Here is a 27,451-nt window from a genome sequence, read left to right as displayed (position 1 = left end):
TCAAAATACGCAATACAGATCAACTATACAAATGAGGAATCAGAATATACAATACAGATCAACTATATAAATGAGGAGTCATGAAGAGTTAAATATCAGATGCTGTATCTAAACTATATAAATGCAGAAACACAGGTAACCCAAAATGCAATATGCCGCGGATGTAATGCAATATGCGGTGCGAATGGAATGACCATGCTGGAGTGTGAAGTCGGGTTGATAGTACGCAATATCGCAGCTATGGGGTCCATCACAAGGGACTTCTATCCAAACCAGTCCCATACCTAAATTTGGATAGTTACACTCAATGTGGTAAACTCCTGATCTCAGGTTAGTCGCGTGCCCCAACCGAAATCCTGGCCATTACGAAGGTATACGTAACAAATAGTTGCGCACCACCAGCCCGAGTGGATAGTGAATGAATGAATGAATGAGTATGTAACTCCTGCTCAATAAGTCCACATATCAGTACTGTTCATCTCTGGGATCATCACCGGGGTTTAGTCACTCCAAATGACACTACCCCTCTCCTAGCAGCACAGTCCAAGTGAGCGTAAGAAACCTCACTATCCGCTGGCCAATAGTCTGCTAATACCTATCCGGCACGTCAATAGCGGACAAATTTACGAGCTGGTCAAACTCAGCCTAGTAATGCCCCCTACCCTCAGGCGAGTAAGGTCACACCTCTTTCCAACCGACCACGACACAGTAGGAGACGCAGGCTCCTGGCATTCGGCCCTCGTGCGCTCATATATCCACTCGGTCTCAACATTGGAGTCATCCTCTAGTACTAAGAGGGTTTAGGGATTTTTCCCCAGGGCCATCTATGGCATCCCGATGCTAGAACAAATTTTCGGTGTCCCGTTTGGCCATCCACGATATGTCTGTGGAGGCTACGGCCCTGATGTCACTAGGGCACATAGTAATCATAATGCAAGATGCATGAGTCATACAATCCAGTCATGCAGCAATTCGATGCATACCGTGTACTCATGTGAGACAATCTCTGCCTATCAGGGAGTCTCATAATCGTCATGCCCAATGACATATGCAATGGTCAACCACCTCTCATAACAAACATGCAGATGATGCGTACGAGCATGTATCATGATGATAAGCTATCACATACTCATAATCGACATCGATAATCAACCTTGATAATCGAAATTGGCCTTGATGATCGGAATCGGTGAGAATGGGCCTAACAAGGCCTAAGGGAAGGTCATAATATGGACATTCAACCATCATTACCTGTTAATGTGGACATTTAACCAACATTGCCCCTAAGGAGTGACCCACATAAACATCAATACATACATCATGGCGAAATTACACATCACATCGGTCCTCATATACATCGCTTTGGGTCTCACACAAGGGCCACACATTCATCGCATTGGGCCTCACTCATGGGCCGCATATACATCACATTGGGCCGTATCTATGGGCCTTACACATCGCAATGGGCCTCAGCACATGGGCCATGAATACACCACATCAGGCTTCACAACCCATGGGCCTCAAATACACATTAAGTGGGCCCTACACATGGGCCTCAAATACATCACAATGAGCCACAACCCATGGGCCTAAAATACATCTCAATGAGCCACACCCATGGGTTTCAAATACATCACATTGGGCCTCGCCCATGGGCCTCGAATACACTGCAAGTGGCCTCAAATCTATTTCACAGGAGGCCACATACCTGTGCCTAATACACATCATTATGGGCCACATCACATGGGCTGGGAATACATCATAATGAGCCCCATCATATGGGCCAGAAATATATCTCAATGGGCCTTGCCCATAGGGCACGAATACATGGCTACACCAATTATGATAAATCTTATACTACAACCACTTCACACGTCACATAGTTAATGACTCATATTCGGTGTCGCATGGTTAAGGGCCAAGAGCCGCATTTCATCGTACCATTTACGGTTTAGAGATCACAGCGTATAGAATCCAGGACCTTGATAGCATTAGCTTAGGTGACATAACCCTACATCACATTCGGTTTAGTGTACAACTTGGTTATAAGTGATTCAAGTGACGGTATCTATATCGATAAGCACAAACCTACGTTGTTGAATAACCATCAATGCCACTTAATTTCATACAATTAGGTGGCCTTGTACGTATTTCACATTCATATATACAATTAGATGACTACATATACTACATATACTCCACCATTGCCTATGATTAGGTGACTACATATACATCAAATACCTACATGATTAATGGACCAAACAGGTATATCACACCCTCACACCACTAGAGTTTACATATTTGTTATAATTAAACATGTTTAAGGGTTTAAACACAAGTCACATGATCCTATTACTTAGGGCCACACTCTAACCAAAGTGCCAAGTGATCAAGGGTTGTCCACAATTAGCCCATTTAAGGGATTAATCATCATTACTTCAAAAATTACAATACCAGTTCGTCATATGTTCAACACATGGAGATTACAAACTCTTGTCGAAGAGGCCTAATGGTTGGCCCAAACAAGGCTACCACTGATGGGCCCACATGGAGTTCACTCAAAATGGGCCTTAACATTCTTGGGCCCACACATCAATGAAATTTACAATGAGTTCTATGTAGTGGAGCTCATAAGGCTTTCCCATGAGGTTAAGTTGTGTGTGACCCACTTAAGACTTAGGTCTGCTTTAATTTTAGTCCAAATTCTAAAATGATATGAGGAAGTGGATGGTCCGCATGGATTAAATGGATACACCATGGTGGCCTTAGGTTGGATTCAATAATTAGGTTCTTATTTTCACAGCCTTATATTGTATGATCCAATTCAGGTTGGATTGATTGATCTTTGGGACAATGCCCTAAAGGGGACCCGGTACATGGGCTAGATGGGTTGAATATCTAATACATCATCAGGATGACCCATAATAATTTTTTAGTAATGAGAGTTCAATTTACATTATTTCATAATGTACGGCTATCTAATCATTGGATGAGCCTAATTCATGGTAACATACTATCAAAAGGGTTGATAAAATAGATAAACGGTGAGGATCTTAAATATATATCATGTCATAGTCATGGTGAATTAAGTGGCATAACACCTACATCAAAGTGGGCCATACCACACACAAGTTGAGAGGGTTACCCTCCATTAAATATTCATAATCATTTGTTGGGCCCACAGAGATGTGGTTCATAAATCCGGCCCATCCATTATGTGTGTCCCACTTGGTTGAGGGGTCAGACTAAGTTTTAGATACATTCAAATTTCGGGTGGACCTAACAAGTGATTTTACATGCTCGAGCTTCGAGTTGTACGAACGGTTCAAGGAGATCAAAGTTACATGGGTCCTAAAGTGATATATTTATTATACCTACACCGTTCATCTATTTTGTTAGAGATCATTTTAGAAAATTAACCCAAAAAAAAATGATTCATAACCAAAGATTATCTAGACCTCACCTCAATTAGCAGTGAGGATAATGATTTCACCGTTAAACCATTCACAGGACCCACCATAATGTTTATTTTCCATTCTATCTGTTCATAAGGTCACAAAGACCTGAATTAAGGGGAAAAGCAAATTTCATATTGGTCCAAAACTTCTGACCCAAAAAGGGTTCCAATGGTAGATATTCAATCCTTGTTCCTTTTGTAGTGTGGCCCACTTGATAGTTAGATCCATCTTATTTTTCTTCTCAAGCCTTAAGACAAGCTCACCAAATGGATGGATGGTTTAGATATAACATATACCACGTGATCAGACCCATGAAAATTGCTGATTTATTTAGCTTCATAAATTTATTTATTATTATTATTTTTTGATGGTGTGGGCCACCTGAGTTCCGTGTACGGCTGAAATTTGGGGGTGACCCATTTTTAAACGGGACCCATCAAATGCATGGTGCTGATGTTTAACATACATCAAGGTGGGGCCTGTGATGGGGCCCACTTTCCTCCAGCATTAGCAGCAGACGCTGCTTGCTGCAGCGTCAGACGCTGACAGCAACAACATCAATGCTGTTTTATTTTATTTTTTGTGTTTTTCAATGGTTTTTCATAGGTGGGGCCCATATCCTGGCGATCTACTCCATCTGTTGGATTGTACCGCCCGAGACAGATCTAAGAAGCCTAATATTCAGTATTTTTAGATATATAGAAACATCACAGCGGGCCCTAATAGATTATTACTATTAAAACCATATTTTTGATGATGTGGCCTACTAAAGATTTGGATTGGCTTCATGTTTCAGCTCAATGCCTAAAATGAGCTGGGAAATTGAATGGAAGGTGTGGATCAAATACATACACTGTGGGTGGGGCCTGTTGTGGGACCACAGCCCCTGCCTATTAAATCAAATAGGTGGGACGCTGCTGCCAGCAAGCAGCGTCTCTTTGTTCTTCTTCTTTTTTTTCCTTTTTTTTTTTATATACGTGCATGTGTGTGCACGGGTGTGTGTGAGTTTGGTCATCCCAATGGGCCAATGGTTGGATGATTTGGATGTCATACAAACATTTTGGTGCGGCCCACTATCAATGGGTCCCACATGAACTCTATAATAAATTGATTTTATATGTTTTCTTCTATGCATCCACACCATTAATAGCATCATCATCATTATTGCAATTATCTTCACTATCAATCATACTATCTTCATCATCCACACCATTGATCATATCAATCGTCACCACTAATAATCATACAAATAATCAAAAAGAAAACAAACTAAGAGTGGAGTGGGTGTACTCACCTTGATGAATTAGATGAATGATTGAGATGGAATTGATGGTTGAGATGGATGGAAGGGATGGGATTGATAGAGTTGATGGCCCACCAAGATCACTCATCTCTCTCTCTCTCTCTCTCTCTCTCTCTCTCTCTCTCTCTTTTATGGAAAATGGTGAAATGCTAATGGATGAAGGGGTATTTATAAAGAAATGGATAAATTTTTGGTTAACTTAGGCTAATGTGATTAATATTAGCTTATATTAGGATTATGGTAATTAATTCATGCTTTGTAATTAATATTAAATTAAAAGAGCATGGGATGGCATGGTGTGATGATGTCATGTATAGTGTATGGAATGGAGAGGTGTTGACTTAAGGTGTACATGAGAGAGGGAGGGGTATGGGTGTGTGACATCACACACATGGGTAGAGATTCTCTCACCCATATGTGGCATGTACATGTGTGCATGGCATGTGATGTGCACATGTGTGGAATGGAATACATGGCGCCATGCGCACATGATATACTTATTATTCTTCACGGCGTATCTCACTAACGGAGTATCGTACAGACGCACGGGTGATACCTCCACGATCGCGGTGACGGGGCGATCAATATGAGATAGGTTTCGAGGTCTTGGGGTTCCGGTCAGTCGGGTATGTACTATGAACGGCTAGTTCAGGTTTAGTTAAGGGCGTAGATCATCATGTACATAAGTATAGAAAGTCGTACAGAATAGACGGGGTCTTGCATAGAATGTCTGAAAACAAAAAGGAATTGTTGCAAAAAGATTTGGATAACACTCTAGAAATCAATTCACATTTAATCAATGATTTACAGCAATACCATTCAGACAATGATAAGTTAGAAAGAGTAAATCTATCCCTAAAAACGGAATCATCAAAGCTTACTAAACAAGTTGAATTATTAAAAGATGAAAATGAGCAACTCAGGAATGAGAATCACACACTCCGTTTTGACTTAGAAAAATGTAGAGAATTTGCTGAAATAAACTATAAATTTTCTCAAAGTGGTGAAAAGTTAGAAAAGTTATTAGGGATGGAAAGACAAGGAAAAGACAAGAGTGGTCTGGGGTATGATAAATCTAAAAGGACAACTGGAAATGCAACACCAATATAACTGAAAGATCTGCTGCTTCAGGAAGATCTGTTGCTTCAGGAAGTAAAACTAAAACTACTCCAGTTTGTCATTTATGTGGTGATATGGGTCATTATAAGTTTGAATGTTTGTATCCTAGAAGGACTTCACATAACTCTGGTCAAAATCACATTGGAAAATTCACACCAACCAGAGAAATACGAAATGACAAAAGTCCACTTATGAGAAATACTCACCCATCACCACCTGAAATAAAATCATTGGTTCAAATAGGTGAGATAAACATGAAAACTAAAAAGAATTTTGTCTCAAAATGGATAGTAAAAGAAAAACTGAATTGTCTGATAACTAACTCTATCCATATACCCTAAAATATCAAAGCATGAAATGAACAAGTCTAAGTCATGCATCTAGGTCTGGATATTTGCTAAAATGATGTAATTTTTGCTGGGCTCAAAATGATATATCTGAGGTTCCTCACCTCAATCCTCTGTGTATAAACATTCTAATGTTTATATATATTTTTTTGTGTACAACAACTGTACATGATTTTGCCGTGTATACTATTGATTAATAGAAATATTAAAAGTATACATGAAGAGTTGTCTGAATGATGAAAATTGAAAATATTTATCTTCGATATGACTGTCGATATGTCTTTCTCAATTAATCGATTAAGGGTCGATATCATCGACGCCTCCTTAGAATAAGAAAAGTCATGTGATTGAGAATGATATCGAAGACAGGATCGATGAACTTGATCAGGGTCCCTCGATATCATCGAAATAAGTATCGATGATATCGACAGATGCCGCCCGATATAAGACGATAGAGCGCGAAAAAGGGATTTTTGTTCTAGGGTTTCCTTTCCTCTTCCCTGCTCACTCCTCTCAACCGGACCTCTCGGACTGTCTTCAGGCAGCCCCAACCATCCCACAAATACAACAATACCTTTCTAAAACATCAAGAGTAATTTTTTTGGTATTTCCGTTTCTATTGGGTTTTGTCCGCTTTCTTAAATCCTTCAAATCCTCTTTTTGCCCACATGGGAAAAGACAAGGGAAAAGTATCCGGTCGGGGTGAGTCATCAAAATCCACTCGACAAAAAGTGGTTGCGTCAAAAGGAAGCACAATGGTCCCGGAACGTGGGACCCCCCCCCCCCCCCCCAAGGCAATGCACGAGACTTAGTGGGTCCCAGTCTGAGGCGCAGGCTCCTCCACTGGTGCAGGTTAATCCAATCTTGGTAGAGTTCGCTGGGAGAAAGGTTATTCCCGAGAGAAAAGTTGACCAAAGTTGTCTAATTCCATATAATTTGGAATCTCTATTTGCTGCCATAGATTGGTTACTAGTTCTCGACTTTGGGGGATCATATCAACTTGAACGGACTTATAATTTCTTTGCCACCTGTCATTCTCCAACATCTGACCCACCATCCATCACCGTATCTGTCAATGGTGATGATGTGCTGATCACTCCATAGTCTGTCATAGGGATATTCAATCTTACCTTATCTCCTGAAGGAATCCCAAAAATGGACATGGAAGATATTGAGGTTCGGTCCAGGGTCGCCAAATTCCACTGTCATGATCGTGACATCCAGTGGTACCAAGGGAATGCCCTAAAAGTCAGATTCATGGAACCACGCTATCGGGTCTTGCATGGTATTCTTGCTTTGAACCTTTACTCTAGGGGTTCCAATAGGGCAGATCTCACGGGTTTCATGACTATGATAATTTATTCGGTCGCTGCTGGGATCAAGATTTGTCTGCCTACTCTCATCGTACATCAATTGGTTTATGCTTTTCATAGGGCTAGGGATATTCTCTTGCGATTCCCATAAATACAATGTGCGATGCCATAGCTTTTCCAACTACAAGTGATCCTGTACTTCCTCTCCAAACCTTCAACAAAAGTAACATTCGAAAGATGGATTTGAAGTTTCATAAATATCCTAAGGATCCATCTGAGGAAGACATTCAAATAGAGAGGGAAAGTGGAGCAGGTGACGCTCTCATGGAAGAGACTGAGACGGCTGGAGAAGAGGCATCTGGACTTCATCAAGCACCATCGACATCAGCTCCTGGGCATGCTAAACGATTTAAGTTCCACCAGGATCAGATTGGAGTAATTCAGAGGGATGTGCACTTGGTGCATGAGAGGTTTACGGTCTTGGAACGGCTGGTCCAAGGAGTGCAGCAGACAGTACAATAATTGGTTGAGATAATCACCTGTCATCGAGACGATACGACACCATCCACCTCTGCTCCTCCGCCGTAGTACGAGACTCTGAACGCTATCACATTCACCCACACTTATCTCTGCATACGAGCATAAGTTCCTTTTTTGATGCTCTATGCTCTCATGAGTGAATATGATAGCTTCCTAACAGTTTGACATTTTTTGTGTGTATATGCCCATGAGGGGGTTTGCGACTAATGGTTTTTCTGGGTGCCCATGAATGGGCTTAATAGTTTTTGTTGGGATAACTATTAATTTACGGTTGTCTGGGGCAGTATATGCTTTGGATAATTTTGGAAATGGCTGATGATCACTCACTCCTATTTACTGCCATTTTTAGGCTTTAAGATCCTCTGGTTTATCTAGTATCAGAGATGGAATGCATGTGATATTTTTAAATGATTATGCTCTCTGCTTATATCACTGCTCTACTTGGTCTGATATGCATACATTGTTTCTAAATATGATGTCTGATTAAACTTTGCTGATCATTATACATCTTTACTTTATGTATGCTTTCTCAATGGTGGTTCTCCCAAATACTTCAAACTTCAGTCAATATCAACTACTGTATCTTTGTCAATGACTAACAAAAAGGGGGAGAACGTTTCAAACACCCCGAACAATGAAAAATTATTTATCTGCTTGAATGGTGCTACAGGTGTTAGGGGAGCAGCTACACCAAGCAAGGGGGAGTTTACACTCAGGGGGAGAAGCTTCTGAATGTGTTGTGTATATGACATTGTTAGAATTGTAAAATTATGTAAAGCGCATGTACACACAATTTAGGATGTCAGTATAGAAGCTGGTCTAGGGTATTTTGGTATTTTGTCACGTAATTGACAAAGGGGGAGATTGAAAGTGCCCTGGTTCATCAATTAGCGTGAGTGTTGAGTCCACCAAATTGCAGAGTCTCATAGGAAGATCAATTCAATGCGTTTGCCTCAACCGGATGTGTGCAAGCTCGACACAGGTAAATCTAAGCCTCACATCCTATGTCCCAAAACACCAGGTATATAAAACTTTTAAAAATAAATTAGAATATTATAGGGTTTTTAAGTTAAGAAAACTTTTTCAAAATCAGAAAATTCTCTAGGTTTTCTTGCTTTATCGATTTTATCGAACCGCATCTCAATATGATCAACTTATGCTGTTGATGTCCTCGATGCTTAAACGATATCATCGAAATGAGGACAAAATATGTCCAGCAACCACATACTCATCTGGACGGATTTATCGATGTATCAATATATATATATATATATATATATATATATATCGATATCATCGATATTTGAATCTCAAGTCTATCAAAGGTGGCTCAATAATATCGACAGACAGATTTTCGGTACCCCTGTTTTTACTTAAGAAAATCACATGTGCATCGATATATCGAAGTCGTTCTCGATACCATTGAAATTCAAATCTCGACGATATCAGAAGGCTCTCGATGTTATCGATCATGGGCACCTAAGTTTTCTAGTAATTATTTCAAGATGGTTTATCTATGATCGAGGAGCATTCGATAGAATCGATATTCAAATATCGATGATGTCGGTACAGTTTTGATACCATCAAACAGGGACAGAAACTATCTAGCAAGCTTAAACGAAAATCCTTTGTATTTATCGATGCATCGACACTCTATGATATCATCGACATTCAAATTCTGATGATCTCGAAGATCCCTCGATCATTCTTATAAACCTGAAATATTTCATAGCAAGTCTCTCTCATTTTCAAGTGTCGATGAATCGAACCTCACATCGATGATATCGGAGTTTGAAATCCGATGACATCAACATGTGTTTCGATTCCATCGACCAGTTGGCAAAAGGTTTCAAAAGCGTATGACATTTGAGTTTGTGTTATCGAGCGGCCAGTCGATGCAATCGAGAGTATACGCTCGATGATCTCGACCCCGCTCGATGATATCGAACTCTATCATAAATGTGACCATTTTATATCCGTTGGAACCTTTTGCCTATATAAAAAGGACTTCTCTATTGTTGTTGGTAGAGAAAGTAGAGAGTGTTTTTGAGTGTTTTACTTTAGGTCATATACCCAAAGCCCTTTCTTTCAGGGAAGTTCATCCTCCAATCCACCCTCATCATTGATATTCAATAGTGTGGATTGGGGAATGAACTTCCACATTCAAGGATCCTCCAGCTAATACCTTAATGGCAAATCATTAAGTTAGGATGCCTTGAATGCATAATCGGAATCACTCTATCTTTCTTATAGGAAAACATTATAGAGTAGGATTTCGTCTTATCCTTAACCCAACCCAAAGCCTCATATTGGTACATCATCTGAGTTGCGAATCAAGGAATTCGAAGATTCTTCATCAACAAGGAGGAGAACTTCGTCAACGTACTGAATGGGACTCATCAACTTATTTATAAGTTATTATAGTCTAGAGGACACTTGTGATCATTCCTTTTTAGGATTAGGTTTATGGTGTTTCTCACCCTTGCAAGTCCTCATAGGAGGCCTCCGGCGGGAGTGTACGTGGTGGGTGCGTTGTGTAGACCCTTACTTTGTGGAGAGCATAAACATCTGGGTAAAGGTGAACCAGTCAAAACCTTGGGTTAGAGGTGAACCGTGTGAAACCTCAGGGTCTTGTGGAAGATCCTTGGCCAGTGTGCCTAAAAGTGGGTGCGTTGTGTTAACCCTTGCTCGTGAGAGCATAAACAGGCGATCTCATTGTAGGTTGTAAAGGTTGAAGGTGAACCTGATTTAAAACCTTAGGTTTGAGGTGAACCGCTATGAAACCTCCTTAGTGAAATCCGGTACACTAAAGGGTTAAGTGCGGTTACCGGGAGTAGAGTAGACAAGTAGTCGAACCACTATAAAAATGACTGTGTTTGAGATTGTTATTCTTTTGATTGTGTGATTTACTTTAATACTTTCATATCTGAGATCACACCTTACACACATACACAGTCATATCCATCATAAATTAGTTTGGATATTGTTCATTAGTTAATCTCCAAAACCATTAGGGTTCGTCACCCGGTGTCTAAAGATCAATAAATTCATAGGTATGGGCAGTCGCACAAGACATGAAATTTATATAGCAAGGGTTATTAGCCAAGATGAATGATGGAAGGCTCCTCACCTCCATCGGTGTTTAAGACTCTCTGCAAGATTACCAAATCAATATAGGTCAAAGACAATGTGTGCACGATGTCCTATACCATCGTACATGGCTCATGAACTACAATGAGTATGATTGTCTGGGCCATAGACTTCATTAGATGGTGACTGAATAACAATGAAAATCGCGATGTTCTAAATTCCAACGAATATCCAACAACATTCACATAAGTCATGGTTATCTCTGATGGGATTTTCCTCCTCAGTTCAGAGGAGAGGTAGTGCAACCTGTTGTAAAACGGATGTCTTAAATCTTGTTTTAGCGCGCTGCTCGACCAGTTGAGTGGGCTACTCGACCGGTCAAGGGGGCTGCTCGACCAGTTGAGGCTTGCTCGACTCAAAGTCCAGCAAGCTGTATTTTTTGGTGTCGACCAGTCGAGGGTTAGGCTCGACCGGTTGAAGGGGTCCTTCGACCAGTCGAGGACTTGACTTGACTAGTCGAAGGTTACGCAGATTCTGTGCAGATTTTGTGCGGATTGCGTAAATTTGAGGCGGTTTCGCAGAGGTGCGGAAGAGGAGTTTCCTAAACTATAAATAGAGGTCCCTAGGGCTATTTTAGGGTTGCTTAGACTTCCTAAAGTGATTCCATTAAGATGTTTTTCATGGAAAAGGTGAGAGAGAGAAAAAAACAGAAAAGAGAGAGGAAGCTTGTGAAAGGAAGGATTCTGCTCGTAGAGGTAATCTACTGTGCAGTCGACGTCTCAGCGCTTTTATGTCCTCATGATTAGTGAGATCTCTCTATTTTTTCATTATTCTCTTATTGTTCATCCACTCCTACGTGAGTAAAGAAGGTTTGATTCAAGCGGTGTGTGCTTGTGATCGGTTGTAATGTTCTACTTCATAGTGAATTGTTGCCCTGGACTATGTCCCATGGTTTTTACCTCTTCGAGGGTTTTTTACATAAAATCTCTTATATCGTGTGGTTTGTATTGATTTATTTTATTGCTTTATTATATCCCATAATTCTAGTGTTTTGGGAGGCGAGATCCTAATGCTTTTGTCAACGCTTCCAACAAAGTGGTATCAGAGCATCCAGGTTGGTTGAACGGAGTGGGATCAGTTCTGAATTATGGAAGGTGGCTCATTAAGGATGATCAGTTTCAATGGTTCTAACTGGACCATATGGAAGGCTAAGATGGAGGACTTGCTTTTTTGCAATGACTTGTATGCTCCAATTCTAGGCATAACAGCAAAGACAAAGGATATGTCAGATGATGATTGGAAGAAGTTGGACCAGAAGGTGATGGGGTTTATTAGACAATGGCTGGACGATTCCATATTCCACCATGTGTCTAGGGAGACTTCAGCCACTAGCTTATGGCTGAAATTGCAAGGGTTGTATGAGAGGAAGACAACCAGTAGTAAGATTTTTCTGATAAGACGACTTATAAATCTCAAGTTCAAAGATGTTGGTTTTGTGGCTAAACACATGAATGAAGTCAACAACATATTGAACCGGCTCTCCACTATGGAGATGGTCCTGGATGATGAACTACAGGCTTTGCTATTGCTTAGCTCATTGCCTGACAGTTGGGAGACATTAGTGGTGTCTCTAAGTAAGTCCGCATCAGACGGAAAGGTATTCATGGAATAGGTAACTAGTTGTCTTTTCAATAAGAAAATAAGGAGGAAGTCTCAGGGGTCTACTCAACAAGAGGCAATTGTGACACAAGATCAAGGGAGAGGAAAGAACAAAAAGGGTAAGAAGGCCCGAGATAAATCAAGAGGCAAGTCGAGTGTTCGGAAGAATGTTGAATACTGAAATTGTGGCAAGAAGGGCCACTATAAGCATGGATGTCATAAGAAGAAGAATGATAAGAAAGGAAAATCTGTGGTCGCTTCATATGGCGACGTTATAGTTATTCTTTCGGCAGATCATAATGTTTGTCTCATGGCTATGAGTCAGGACATCAACTGGGTGATAGACTCAGGAGCCTCATTTCATACAACTCCACGTAGGGATTTCTTCACAAGCTACAAGTCAGGTGACTTTGGGACCGTGAAGATGGAAAATTCTGACGTATCGAAGATCCTAGGAGTCGGTGATATTTGTATGAATACCAATGTGGGCTGCACATTGGTTCTCAGGGATGTGAGGCACATTCCAAACCTTCGCCTTAACTTGATGTCGATGGGAAGGTTGGGTGATGATGACTATGAAAGCCGATTTGTTGGTGGGCGCCGGAAGCTCATTAAGGGTCTGTTGATCGCAGCCAGAGGGAAGAAGTGTTGCACCTTTTACAAGGCAAGTGTCAGTGTGTACAAGGGTGGGTTGAACGCATCAGAAGATTCAGCTACTGACATGTGGCACAGGGTCTAGGCTACATGAGTGAAAAAGGGCTTCAGCTACTAGTGAAGAAGCGGCTCCTTCCAGAAGCGACAGGTATACCTCTCAAAACTTGTATTGACTGTTTATTAGGGAAACAGTATAGAGTTTCATTTGTTAAATCTGCTTCCCATGTTAATAAAATGCATGTATTAGATTTAGTTTATTTTGATGTTTGTGGTCCTATGAGGATAAAAACCTTGGGTGGGGCATTATATTTTGTCACTTTTATAGACGATGCATCTAGGAGGGTTTAGGTTTCTGCTTTGAAATCTAAGGACAAGGTATTTGGTAAGTTTTAAATGTTTTATGCTATGGTGGAGAGAGAGACAGGTAGATCATTAAAGTGCATCCGCACTGACCATGGTGGTGAATACATTGGTGACTTCCATGAGTATTGTAAGTCCCTGGGTATATGGCATGAACAGATGGTTCCCAAGTCCCCCCAGCATAATGGTGTGGCTGAGGGAATGAATCGCACCATTGTAGAGAGAATCAGATGCATGTTTCCCATGCAAAGTTGCCCAAGATGTTCTGGGGAGAAGCAATGCAGATGGCAGTGTATTTGATAAACAGGTCTTCATCAGCCCCGTTAAATGGAGAAATACCTGAGAAGGTGTGGACTGGACAAGATCCATCGCATAGTTATCTTAGGGTATTTGGATGCAGGGCATCCGTTCACGTACCAAAGGACGAGAGGTCCAAGCTCGATACGAAAATCAAGTAATGTATGTTCTTGGGGTACGGTGATGAAAAGTTTGGCTACAAATTGTGGGATCTGACCGAGAAGAAGCTCGTCAGGAGTAAAGATGTGATCTTCTTTTAAGATCAATGTATATAAGACATTTGTAAACCAGAGAAGTCCCAGCCTAGTTCAACTGAGCTAGAGGACATGGATCCAGTTACTCTTCTTATGGTACCTGATGACGGGGGAGTACAGCAAGGTGCAGAGGACGAGGAAGTTCCTGCAGAAGATGGACTGGGGGAGCAGCCCCCACTTGATCCACCTATTGAGCCACAGGTGAGGAGGACATCTAGGGACAAACACCCTTCCAAGAAATACTCGCCATATGAGTATATTACGCTCAGTTACAGGGGAGAGCCAAAAGATTATTTTGAGGCTCTATTCGACAAGCATAAGGGGGAGTGGTTGAAAGCTATGCAAGAGAAGATGAAATCCTTACATAAAAACCACACCTATGATATGGTGAAATTGCCTAAGGGCTAGAAAGCTCTGAGCAACAAGTAGGTGTTCAGAAAGAAGATTGAGTAGAAGAATTCACAAATGAGGTTCAAGGCCAGACTTGTGGTGGAAGGGTTTGGTCAGATGAAAGGTATAGACTTTGAGAAGATATTTTTACCAGTGGTAAAGATGACATCCATATGGGTGTTGCTTGGGTTGGCGGTTAACATGTATCTGGAGATAGAGCAGTTAGATGTTAAAACTGCATTTCTCCATGGTCACCTGGAAGAAGAGACCTACATGCACCAACCATAGGGGTTCGAAGTCAAGGGCAAAGAGCATATGATATATAGGCTTAGGAAGAGCTTATATGGGCTGAAACAAACTCCAAGGCAATGGTATAAGAAGTTTGACTTGTTCATGTTAAAGCATGGATATGACAGAACGGAGTCGGACCATTGTATGTTTACGTGCAAGTTCTCAGATGGTGATTTCTTAGTTCTGCTATTATACATTGATGACATGCTCATCATGAGCAAAGTCATCAAGAAGATTGACAGGCTAAAACGGGAGTTGAGCAAGTCATTTGCAATGAAAGACTTGGGCCTGGCTAAACAGATCTTAGGAATGGAGATAACCCGTGATAAAAGCAGCATAAAGCTTTAGTTGTCACAAGAGCGGTATATTGAGAAAGTTCTAGAGCGTTTCAATATGAATGCAGCGAAGTCGATCAGTACTCCACTTAATGGTCACTTCAAATTGAGCAACAAGCAGTGTTCAAAGATGAAGGCAGAGGTGAATGAGATGAGGAAGATACCTTACATGTCAGCGGTAAGAAGTTTGATGTATGTTATGGTGTGTACCCGCCCAGACATAGCACATGCAATTGGTGTTGTCAGCCAGTATCTTGTCAATCCTAGTAAAGAACATTGGGCAGCGGTGAAATGGATACTGCAGTATCTAAGAGGCTCATCTAGGTTGAGCCAATGCTATGGTGACGAAAAACCTATGTTAGAAGGCTACACAGATGCAGACATGGTAGGTGACATAGACTCTAGGATGTCTACATCGGGGTTCATGTTCATGTTTGCAGGGGGAGCGGTCTCTTGGCAGAGTAAGTTACAAAAGGTTGTAGCGATAATGACGGAAGTCGAGTACATTGCGGTCACAGAGGCATATAAAGAGATGCTTTGGATGAAGATGTTCTTATAGGAACTTAGCCTGAAGCAGGAGCAGCACATGGTCTATTGCGATAGTCAAAGTGTCATACACTTGAGCAAGAATCCAAGTCAGCACTCCAAGTCGAAGCACATAGAGATTCAGTATCACTGGATCAGGGATACTTTGGAACAAAAGGTGTTACGGCTTGAGAAGGTCCATAAGGACGATAATGTGTCAGACATTGTCACGCCCCAAACTCGGAAACCGGGCTCACAAAATTTTTGATCGCCGAATCCGGCGCCGACAACATCCGTAGTGCCCCATTCTTGGATTCCGGTACTCACATGCCAGATTCTGATCTTGGGATCTTACAAGGAGGATTTTCAGTATGATTTTTTTTTGTAATGGAGCATAACCACAAGTTTATCCAAATCACAAAGGCAACATCATCATCACATATCCACTAATATAAATATTTGAATACAATGCTAAGAGGGAAATACATATATATCGAAATCAAAGCTCCAGAGAACAGCTGCACACTCTAAGCTCAATGCTGCTGCAACCTAATGCCACCTGCACGCATCTATCGTGCATAAGCTTACAAAAGCTTAGATGGTGGTGAAAGTGTGTGTACAAGATAAGTGCCAAGTATACCATAAAACCCATAAATCATACATCATCGGAATAAGCGGTAATACTAACAAGACATGAATCATACGATATCAGAGTAAGCGGAAATACACTGGTAAGTCCATGAGTGCTATCAGTCGTACAAAGGTCATGCGATGCAAAACATAATAAGACAATAACAAATGCTGAGGATACAATGCAATATGCAAATCCTGACGAGCCATGAATACCATCAACCTCATCTAGGATATATAAGTGTAAAAACATAGTAACCCGAAATGCTAAGTACTGCGGATGCAATGTGATATGTGGTGCGAATGAAATGATCATGCTGGAATGTGAAGTCGGGATGATAGTACGAAGTATCACAGGCTATGGGGTTGATCACAAGGGACTTCTATCCAAACCAGTCTCATACCTAAATTTGGATAGTCAGACATAATGTGTAAACTCCTGATCTCAGGTTAGTAGCGCACCCAACAGAAATCCTAGCCATGCAATGGTACACGTAACAAATAGTTACACACCACCAGCCTGAGTGGATAGTGAATGAATGAATGAATGGATATGCAATTCCTACTCAATAAGTCCACATATCAGTACGGTTGCTCTTTGGAGAAATCACCGGGGTCTATTACACTCCACTCTGACTGCCTCCTCACTAGTTGCACAGTCCAGTGAGTGGAAGAGACCTCACTATCTGCCTCCCAATATCGGGCCCGGCTCGTCGATAGCGGACCCATTTACGAGCTGGTTATACTCAGCCTAGCTTATAGCCCCCTCACTCGGGCGGATAAGGCCACACCCCCTTCCAACCGACCACGATACAATGAGAGACACGACCTTATGGTATAGGCACCGGTGCTCATATTCTACTCGGTCTAGACGTTGGAGCATCTCCTGTTACCAAGAAGGTTTTGGGATTTTCACCCAAGGACATCCTACGTGCCCACAGTGCTAAAACCAAGTATTTTCGGTGTCCCATTTGGCCATCCACGATGTGTCTGTGGAGGCCACGGCCCTAATGTCGCTAGGGCGTACAATGATCAATTCACATATATGTGAGATGTATGAGTGACACTATCCAGTCATGCAACAATCCTGCGCATACGGCGCGATAATGTGGGCACTCTGTCTCATAAGGAGTCCCGTAAATAGTCTACCCAATGGCGTATGCTATGATCAAATATTCCTCATATCAGGCATACATATGATGCGTATGGGCATGAATCATGGAGTTATACTAAGCATTTTATATGGTGATGAACTATCCTCACAACGAAGATGGGCCTTGATGGCCTACGCACAACAAGTATGGGCCTTTCAATGGGCCCTAGGGAGAGTTATAATGCGGACATTTAACCAACATTATTCTTACGATGTGGACGTCAAACCAACATCGCTCCCAAGGCACGGCCCGCCATAAATGTCATTACATAACCCATGGTGGAATCACATAATGCAATAGACCTTGTATACATCCTATTGGGCCTCAAATATATCAAATGGGCCTCATAACATGGGTCTCATATATATATATATATAAAGGTGGGCCTCAACAACGGGCCTTGAATGCATCACAATGGGCCTCAACCCATAGGTCATAATACATCACAATGGGCCTTAACCCATGGGCCCTAATACATCTCAATGGGCCTTAACCCATGGGCCCCTAATACATCACAATGGGCCTCAACCCATGGGCTTTACATATATTAAAGTGGGCCTCAACAACAGGTCACAAATACATCAAGGTGGACCTCCACAAATGGGCCTTATGTATATCAAATGGGACATACCCAAGATAAGTGGTGATAATGATTTCCACCATTAAAATTCCCAAGGCCCACGATAACGTTTATTTCCCATCCAATCTAATCACAAGGTCACACTGACCTGAAAGGGGTTTTAATGGTGGACGGTCAAACCCACTGTTTTCTATAGTGTGGTCCACCTAATCAACGGCCGGATGGTGTGGCCTTCCGTGAGCTATTTTGAGAACCAACCTATTCATAAATTAACATACTGATAGATGAATTGAAAACAAAAATATAAGCTTGAGTGGAGACTGCTATGACTCCTAAGAAGTTTGAATGGTGGAGGTCACTATCCACTATTTTATATAGTGGGGTCCACTTGAACTTTAGATCTGACTCGTTCTTTAGCTCATGCCATAAAATGAGCTTTCAAAATGATTGGACGGTTTGGATGCAACATGTACATCATGGGGGGGGGGGGGGGGGAGGTCCCAACAGGATAGATGGCATAGATATAGCACATACCTTGTGCATGGGGCCCACATGGCCTGGGAGGCTAAGGGACGTCAACACAACAGCTATTACGCTGCTGTGTGTGTGTGCCAGCCAATCCACTTGTAAGTGGGTCCCACGTGGGGCCCACCATAAGGTTTATATGCCATCTAATCCGTTGATAAGGTCACCCGGACCTGGCTGAATAGGAAATACAAATTTCATAATGTTCTAAAACTTCTGGACCACAAAAATGGTTTCAATGGTAGTCGTTCAAACACTGCTGTTTCTAATGATGTGGGCCATCTGAGCCGTGTATATGGTTGATTTTTGGAGGGGGGCCCATTGGCCTAAGGGGTCCACCAATGCACGATGTGGATGTGCAAGACACATCATGGTGAGGCCCAATGCTGGGACCCAGGTCCTAGCCCGTCCGTCCCTGGCGTAGCAGCGCAGCAGCGCCTGCTGCACGTCCGCTGGACGTCAGCGGCAGGGCTGCTCCAGATATGTTTTTTTTTTTAAAATCATGTTTTTCTGTGGTTTTTCATATGTGGGGCCCTTATCCGGAAAATCCACTCCACCCATTGGATTCCATAGTACAAGACCGATTAAACAAGTCCAATATTCAATATGTTTTGGGGGTGTAGAAAGATCAGAGTGCGTTTTAACGGTGAAAACCACTGTTTTCTAAGTTATGGCCCACCAAAAAGTCGGATTGACTTTATTTTTTGGCTCAACGCCTAAAATGAGCTTGGGAATGAAATGGACGGCATGGATTAAACTTATACAACAAGGTGGGGTCTACATGAGTGACCCACTCTGAGGCTTGAACTAAGCCAGTATTTTGGTTTTCATTTCACGTCCAGCGTCTCTGGACGTTGGACGGCTTGGCCACAACACATACATTTAAGGTGGCCCCTGCTCAGGTGGGCCACCAAATGCATGGATGATGTGGATACAACATAAATATAAAGTGGGCCCCAGCTACAAATGGCTTGGACCAAATACATGCTTCATGGTGGGGTCCATCCAAGCGGGCCACACAACCATATCATCATAAAAAGAAAAAGAGAGAGAGAGAGAAATAGAGTGGGACGCGTGTGATGGAGGGACCCCGACACTGTGGGCCCTCCCTTGCATTCAATCATACATCAAGTGGGTCCCATTACTTGTGGGCCCATCAAATCGAAGATTAACGGTGAAGATCCTTCTCCACCCAAAATGGACGGTCTAGATGACCTCTTATAATGCAAGGAAAAATAAACATCATGATGGGGTCCATGGAGAATGGCCCCATCATGGAATGATCATGAGAATCAAAGTGGTCCATCGGCCACACCAAGGGTCCAAAGTAAGATCCATACCATCAATCGGTAGGCCTCACTTGGCCCATTATCAAACATGAAAAATCTAGCCTAATGAGCACCCACTGTTCGGTCTTCTCGGTCCGTTGGAATGCCAGTCTCCTTGAGCTTCACTTTGATGGAGAGGATGAGAAATGAAGGGCTAGGATGATGGATTTTTGGGATGGAAAGTGGGCCATACACAAACTCACTTTTCTCTCTCACATGGAATGCTTGGACGTCCACATTTTTGGTGCTTGGAATTGTGTGTTGAGAAAGAGAGAGAAAGAAGAGGTTGTAAGGAGAGATGTGAGTGATGGAAGTGAGGTGAGTGATGGGTGAGGTGAGAGATTGGTTGACTTTGGGGTTTGCTTAACTTGTGGAGAAAGGAAGCATGGGTTGCTCTTGTACTTGACATGATGTGATGTGATTGATTGATGGGACATGTTGTAGAGATTCTCTTAAGATTTACAACGCTCGGTATTTTTTCTCCAACTGAACGCGGGTCCACATTTCCCTGCCAGGGTATCGGATCGGTCCGTGAGTCGTGGCATTGGAATCGCGGCGACGGTGCGGTCGCGATGGTATAAGTCTCGAGTCGAGCCGACTCTGATATATGAGACACGACTCGGGATCACGTGCAACTGCTGTCTACACGTCACAGGTCACCGAAATTCGACCGGGAGGACCGCAGAAGCCTACGGAATAGTATGGGCTTGGGTACGGGTCTTACAAACATGATCACCAAGGCATTGCTCAAGAGTAAGTTTGAGGTTTGTAGAAACCTTACTGGCTTTAAAAGGTGAATTTCTCCTGAGTAGGAAAGGGGGAGATTTGATGAGATTTTCCTCCTTAGTTAAGAGGAGAGGTAATGTAGCCTGTTGTAAAATGGATGTCTTAAATCTTGTTTCACTGCGCTGCTCGACCAGTCGAGGGGGTTGCTCAACCGGTTGAGGAGGCTGCTCAACCGGTCGAGGCTCGCTCGACTCAAAGTCCAACAAGCTGTATTTTTTGGTGTCAACCAATCGAGAGTCAGGCTCGACCGGTCGAAGGGGTCCTTCGACCGGTCGAGGACCTGGCTCGACTAGTCGAAGATTACGCAGATTCTGCATGAATTTTGTGCGAACTACATAAATTTGAGGCGGTTTCGCAAAGGTGCGGAAGGGGAGTTTCCTAAATTATAAATGGAGGTCCCTAAGGCTATTTTAAGGTATGTTTAGGCTTCTTAAAGTGATTCCATTAAGGTATTTTTCACATCAAAGATGAGAGAGAAAAAAGACAGAGAGAAAGCTTGTGGAATGGAGGATTCTGCTCGTAGAGGTGATCTACTGAGCAGTCGACGTCTCAACGCTTCTACGTCCTCATGATAGGTTGGATCTCTTTATTTTTTTTATTATTCTCTTATTGTTCATCCACTCTTACGTGAGTGAAGGAGGTTTGATCCAAGCGGTGTGTGCTTATGATTGGTTGTAACGTTCTACTTCATAGTGAATTGTTGCTCTGGACTAGGTCCCTTGATTTTTACCTCTTCGAGGGTTTTCCATATAAAATCTCTTTGTCGTATGGTTTGTACTTTGATTTATTTCATTACTTTATTATATCCCATACTTCTAGTGTTTTGGGAGGTGAGATCCTAAAGCTTTTGTGCAACACTCCCAACAATCTCTATACTGAACTAATTTGGTGGGTCGAAGGAACAACAAAAAACATACCTGGCCAAGGTTGATTATATGAGTTATACCCCAAACGACCGAATGAGTTCCTGACTGCCAAACCAAAGGTAGGCAGTTCTCACACTTACGATTTTCAGAGACTAATTTATCACAAAGCATGTATATAATTCTTTAAACATATTAACAAGCACAGAATTGCGAGATAACATTACATTTATCACTCAACCTTTTCACCAAACACTTGGTGTGCACGAAACATGCAACTTCATATTTATACAATATTAGGTCATATGAATAATAAACATCTACAACTGAGTATTCATGCATTTAAATTGACCAACATATCATATGAATCATATCCTTACTTAAATTCTAACATGTGAAAAGAGAAAATATCTATACAAACACAAATTTCACTAACTAAAACTATCATGGGCTGATAAATACAAATTTAGAAGAATAGTCCACACATACATGTATGGTTTCCCACCCTACCAACAACTAGGATTTAGGATTTATGAAAAACCCTAACCACCTGCATGAATTTTAAAGAAAGTTAGATCAGACTCAAGAAAACCTGTATTAGATATAGATCTCTACAATATGATGATATTTTACCTCTGATTACTGCTAGGCGTCGATCAATCAGAAGAAGCAACTGCCAAATCGACGGATTTGGAGGAAAACCTCCTTTCTCAAAACCCTAAACCTAGAGTTCTAAATTTCTAATCCTTCTTGAGAATGAATTTCATACTGATAGTTTCTCCAAAATTGAATTGAGGTGAGTTATGCAACCCACACTCCTATGGCATGCATTTAAATCGACCAACATATGAATAATAAATATCTACAACCGAGTATCCATGCATTTAAATTGACCAACATATCATACGAATCATATCCTTACTAAAATTCTAACATGTGAAAAGAAAAAATCTATATACGAACACAAATTTCACTAACTGAAACTATCACGAGCTGATAGATGTAAATTTAGAAGAATAGTCCACACATACATGTATGGTTTCCCACCCTACCAATAACTAGGGTTTAGGATTTATGAAAAACCCTAAATACCTACATGAATTTTAAAGAAAGTTATATTAGACTTGAGAAAACCTAAATTAGATCTAGATATCTACAATAGGATGATACTTTACCTTTAATTACTATTACGCATTAATCAATTGGAAGAAATAGCAACCAAATCGACAGATTTGGAGGAAAACCCCCTTCCTCAAAACCCTAAACTTAGAATTCTAAATTTATAACCCTTCTTGAAAATGAATTTTATATTCATAGTTTTTTTTTTAATTGAATTGAGGTGAGTCACACAACCCACTCTCCTATGGCATGATCCAAGTTATGCGATTCAATGATCGATGTCAATGGTTAAGTCGAAGTACGATGTCAAGTCCACTAAGGCAAATGATTCCATATATTCTTGTGATCATTGGCCCACTAACCAATGGTATAAAGCTCTTTTAGGTATTTCGACCACTTTTAAGGCAATTTTGGGAATAAGATTTTATAGGTCTAAATATCGAATTTGTAATGGGTGTTACTAAGTATATTGTATAGCTTATAGAGGACATTTATTTTCTACTTAAGGATTTCAAATCAAATTAGTTTGGTTCTCAATGCCACGAGAGTAGTTTAATCCATTCAGGTAATGTACTTAAGGAAATCTTTTTAGTGGATTTTCATCATGAATTTTCATCATGGATTGGTTAATTAGGTTTATTGGTGATATACTCTTTAAATCATGGCCTATGATTTATAAATCATGTGATTTAGTATATGGTCGAGGTAATCAGGTAAAATCAATGGCTTCCTATGGGTTTCGAATGAATTGTAATGATTAGATTGTGCATCTAAGGACTTTATGTAGTTTTGACAACATTAGGATCTTAGGGCTTGATTATTAGGCACACGCTTCCTACGTTATTGAGTCATTGTATTTTATATTCCTGATTTTATTTTCTTATTAGATCAAATAAACTTCTAGAGGCGTTCATGAACATATACAATTTGAGTATCTAAAAATTTGAGTTGTTACAACCCCGCATGCGACCGCATACTTCTATCCCTCTCCAAAACAGTTATGTTCATCCTTGCTATCACCCCATTCTGTTGGGGGGTCCCTAGAGTTGAGAAATGTCTTGTGTTACAGCCCTGCATGCGACCACATACTTCTATCCCTCTACAAAACAGTTATGTTCATCCTGTCTATTACCCCGTTCAGTTTATATTCTCTATAAGTGCAAGTGATGTGTTAAGAAGTATCACAACTAGTGATTCAATACTTATCATGGACGTAATGCGTTATGGGTAGCGGCCCTCTTGGTCGGCACATAATTCCATGGATTGGTTGGCATGGTGCACAATCGATGTATGTAAATCGGCATACATGTTACATCAACTTTTCAGGATTTGATGTCGCAAATAGTCGCTTCATGAACACATTGTGTTATGTAAATCCCCAACCGCATGTTGTGTTGCCTTAAGATGTTCGCATAAATCCATGTTAGCGTTGGCCATGTTGGAGAATATCCGTAGTTATGGGATGTGGATCGAGTCAGATTTTCTATAAATTATATTCCACATTGAGTCGATCACTACGTATGATGATCCGCACACACTATGCTAGGCATGCATGTCATGTAGGTTGTTTGCTCATACTGATATCTCATGTATTAGTGGAGTATGAGACGTATTAGTACCTTTACTTTACTTTTATGAATCACTTGAATTATTATTAATCTTAAAGGATAACCATCACTATGAGTAGGGCATTGACCCTCTCCCAAACGTACAGATGATGCAGGTGACATACAGATTGAAGACTTAGAAGACCACTTTCCTATAGAAGATTATCTTGAAAGACTAAAAAGACAGTTTTACTATTTAGTTTTATAATTCTGCTGTGAACTCTGATTTGTAATAAACCTCTCATTATGAGGCCATTTGATTATTCTTTTATTCTGATGAAATACAATCAATACAGTTGATTTTATTCTTGTGAATGTTACCTTCATGAATATATTTGGATGTGACCCAAAAAAAAGGTGCGATTTTCTAAGGCATCTAATTTATACATTATTAACACCCGGTTTTCTTGGGTACGAGTACAAACTTTGGTCATAAAAAATTCGAGATGTTATATAATGTGTCGAGTGTGTGGGACACGATGACTTGAGCATCCGCTAATAAAATGAAGGTGGGCCCTTGAGGGAAAAATCCATCTTAGAATTTAGGGATTTTGGTGCCCTTGAATTTGAAAATTTTGAAACTAAGGATTTTGCTACCCTAATCCCACTTTAAATTTGAGATTTTTGGTACCCTATTCCCTATTTGAATTTAGAGATTTTGATTTTGGGATTTTAGTACCCTAATCATTGGTCAAATTTGGGATTTTTATATCCTAACTGGTCTTCAAAATTGGAGAATTTGATAGCCTAATTTGAAAATCATGTTACCATAATTTGAGAATTGTGATACCTTAATGTGGGAACCATGATCCCTTAATTAGGAGAATTTTGATTCTTTGATTTGGAAATTTTAATGTACTAATTTGGGTTTGTAATACCCTAATTTGGGGACTATGATATTCATGACATGATGTACCATGTTTGATATTATAACTGTATGCACTCTATGGTTCTCTTACTCTTATAAGTGTGCTTCGTGATGATGATCTACCTAATCGTATGCACTTTATGGTTCTCTTGTAACTGCATGTTGTTGAGGGTCAAATACCGCATATTATCCCCCATTTATATCTTGGTTTTATGAATATGATAATGTTTAATGTTCTATTTTACTCATGTTTGTGTTACAAGGTGAATTTAAGAGCTTGGATTGAAGAGGGTGCTAAAAGCATGGATTTGATGCTCAAGAATCACCAAGGCAAGGGATGGATATTAGGAGACCAAGATTAAAGAATTCAATCCCAAAGATCCAAGAAAACCAAGTGAGGAATGAAGAGAATTAAAGATTTGAAGTGAAGAAAAGGAATCCTGAAATCGTCCTGAAAAGCATATTCTGAAACTTCGGGTCATTTTGTGAAATTACGCAGAGTGAAGTCTATTTTGAAAAAAATCTACATAGTGAAGTCTATTTTAGTAAATTGGGTAAATTTGAGGCAATTTTTAAAGTTTTCCAACTAGGTGTGAAAGTTGGAGTTCCACAACTATAAATAGGACTCTGTAGAATGTTCCTAGGCATCTCTAGGGTTTAAGGAGTTGAGCTAAAGGGTGAAGAAGCTATCGCTAAGAGTTTTTTTTTCCTTGTTTTCTTGTTTTTCTTAAGAGACATAGGTCCAATCATGTCTATGGTTGGCTAAACCTCTTAAATAGGGCTAAGAGGTGAAGCTTGTAGCATAATGAGATATTTTTATTACTTTGATTCATGTTTATGTTGAACTCCACGGATTCTAATTTGATATTTAAGGAATACTTTCAGTTTTTAATGGTTTATTGTGACTCAAATTATAGTAGATCTGCAATAGCTTTAAGTATCTTCTTTTCCTGATTTGAGATTTTGAAATTAGTAAGTCTTGTTGTTCACTATCGTCCCTTAGGCATGGTAGGGTGATGGAATCTTTCCTAATATTCACAATTATCCTGCTTTGAGATTATGTAATTGGTAAATCCTGTTGTTTGCCATTGTCTCCTTGGCCTGGTTTGGTGATGGAATCCTTGCCAATTACCATAGTTCTCCTTCATTGAGAATTAGGTCAATGAAAGTTCAGATTTAGTTTTATTAATATATTTTCCAATTGGATGAGATAGGACTCTAATTCTAATTGTGTTACTTGAATCATGTAAAAGGGCTCCCTGATCACAAGTGGATCCTTGACACCTTGGTTCCCACTTTTAAATTCTTAGTTTTAATTACTCTATTCACAATTACTCTCTCAAATACTTTAGAATTAGTTTCACATCTTCTTTTAGTTCTACTTCTAGTTAAATTCAGAAACGTACAAGTTTCAATCCCTGTGGATTCGACCTCGGTCTTACCGAGATTATTACTACATTGCGACCCTACACTTGGGATTGTGAATAAGTTTTTAGCGTTAATGCCGGGGATTGATGGTTGTGTTTTTTGGATTTGATTAGTTTTGGAATTAGGTTAAGATTATGATTTTTCTACTTTCTATTTTTAGGTTAGGGTTTTTTAAGAATTATTTTAGAGATAAATTAGCTTTCTATTTTTAAGTTTAGAAACTTTCTCCTTTTTTTTAAAAAGAAACTAATTTACTTTCTAATTCTAGGATAGAAACTTTCCTAATTTATTTTTAGAAATTAATTTTTATTTTTTTAGAAAATTTCCTAATTTGTTTTTAGAAACTAATTTCCTTTCCTTTTTCTATTTTTAGAAGCTTACTTTCTATTTTTAAAAACTTTCTTTTTTCTTTTTTTAGAAACTAGGTTGTTTTCTTAGTTCTTTTTTAGAAACTAATTCACTTTCCTTTTTCTTTTACAAGATTTCAAAATAGAAACTTCTAATTTGGTAACTTCTTTCTAATTCTCTTTCTTTCTATTTCCAGATTTAGAAACTTTCCTAATTTATTTTTAGAAACTAACTTTTCTTTCTATTTCCAAATTTAGAAACTTTCTTAATTTTTTTTAGG

Source organism: Magnolia sinica, chromosome 2 (genome assembly GCF_029962835.1).
Source record: "Magnolia sinica isolate HGM2019 chromosome 2, MsV1, whole genome shotgun sequence".
In the NCBI taxonomy this organism is placed as follows: Eukaryota; Viridiplantae; Streptophyta; class Magnoliopsida; order Magnoliales; family Magnoliaceae; genus Magnolia; species Magnolia sinica.
Note: the sequence above shows the minus strand (reverse complement) of the source record.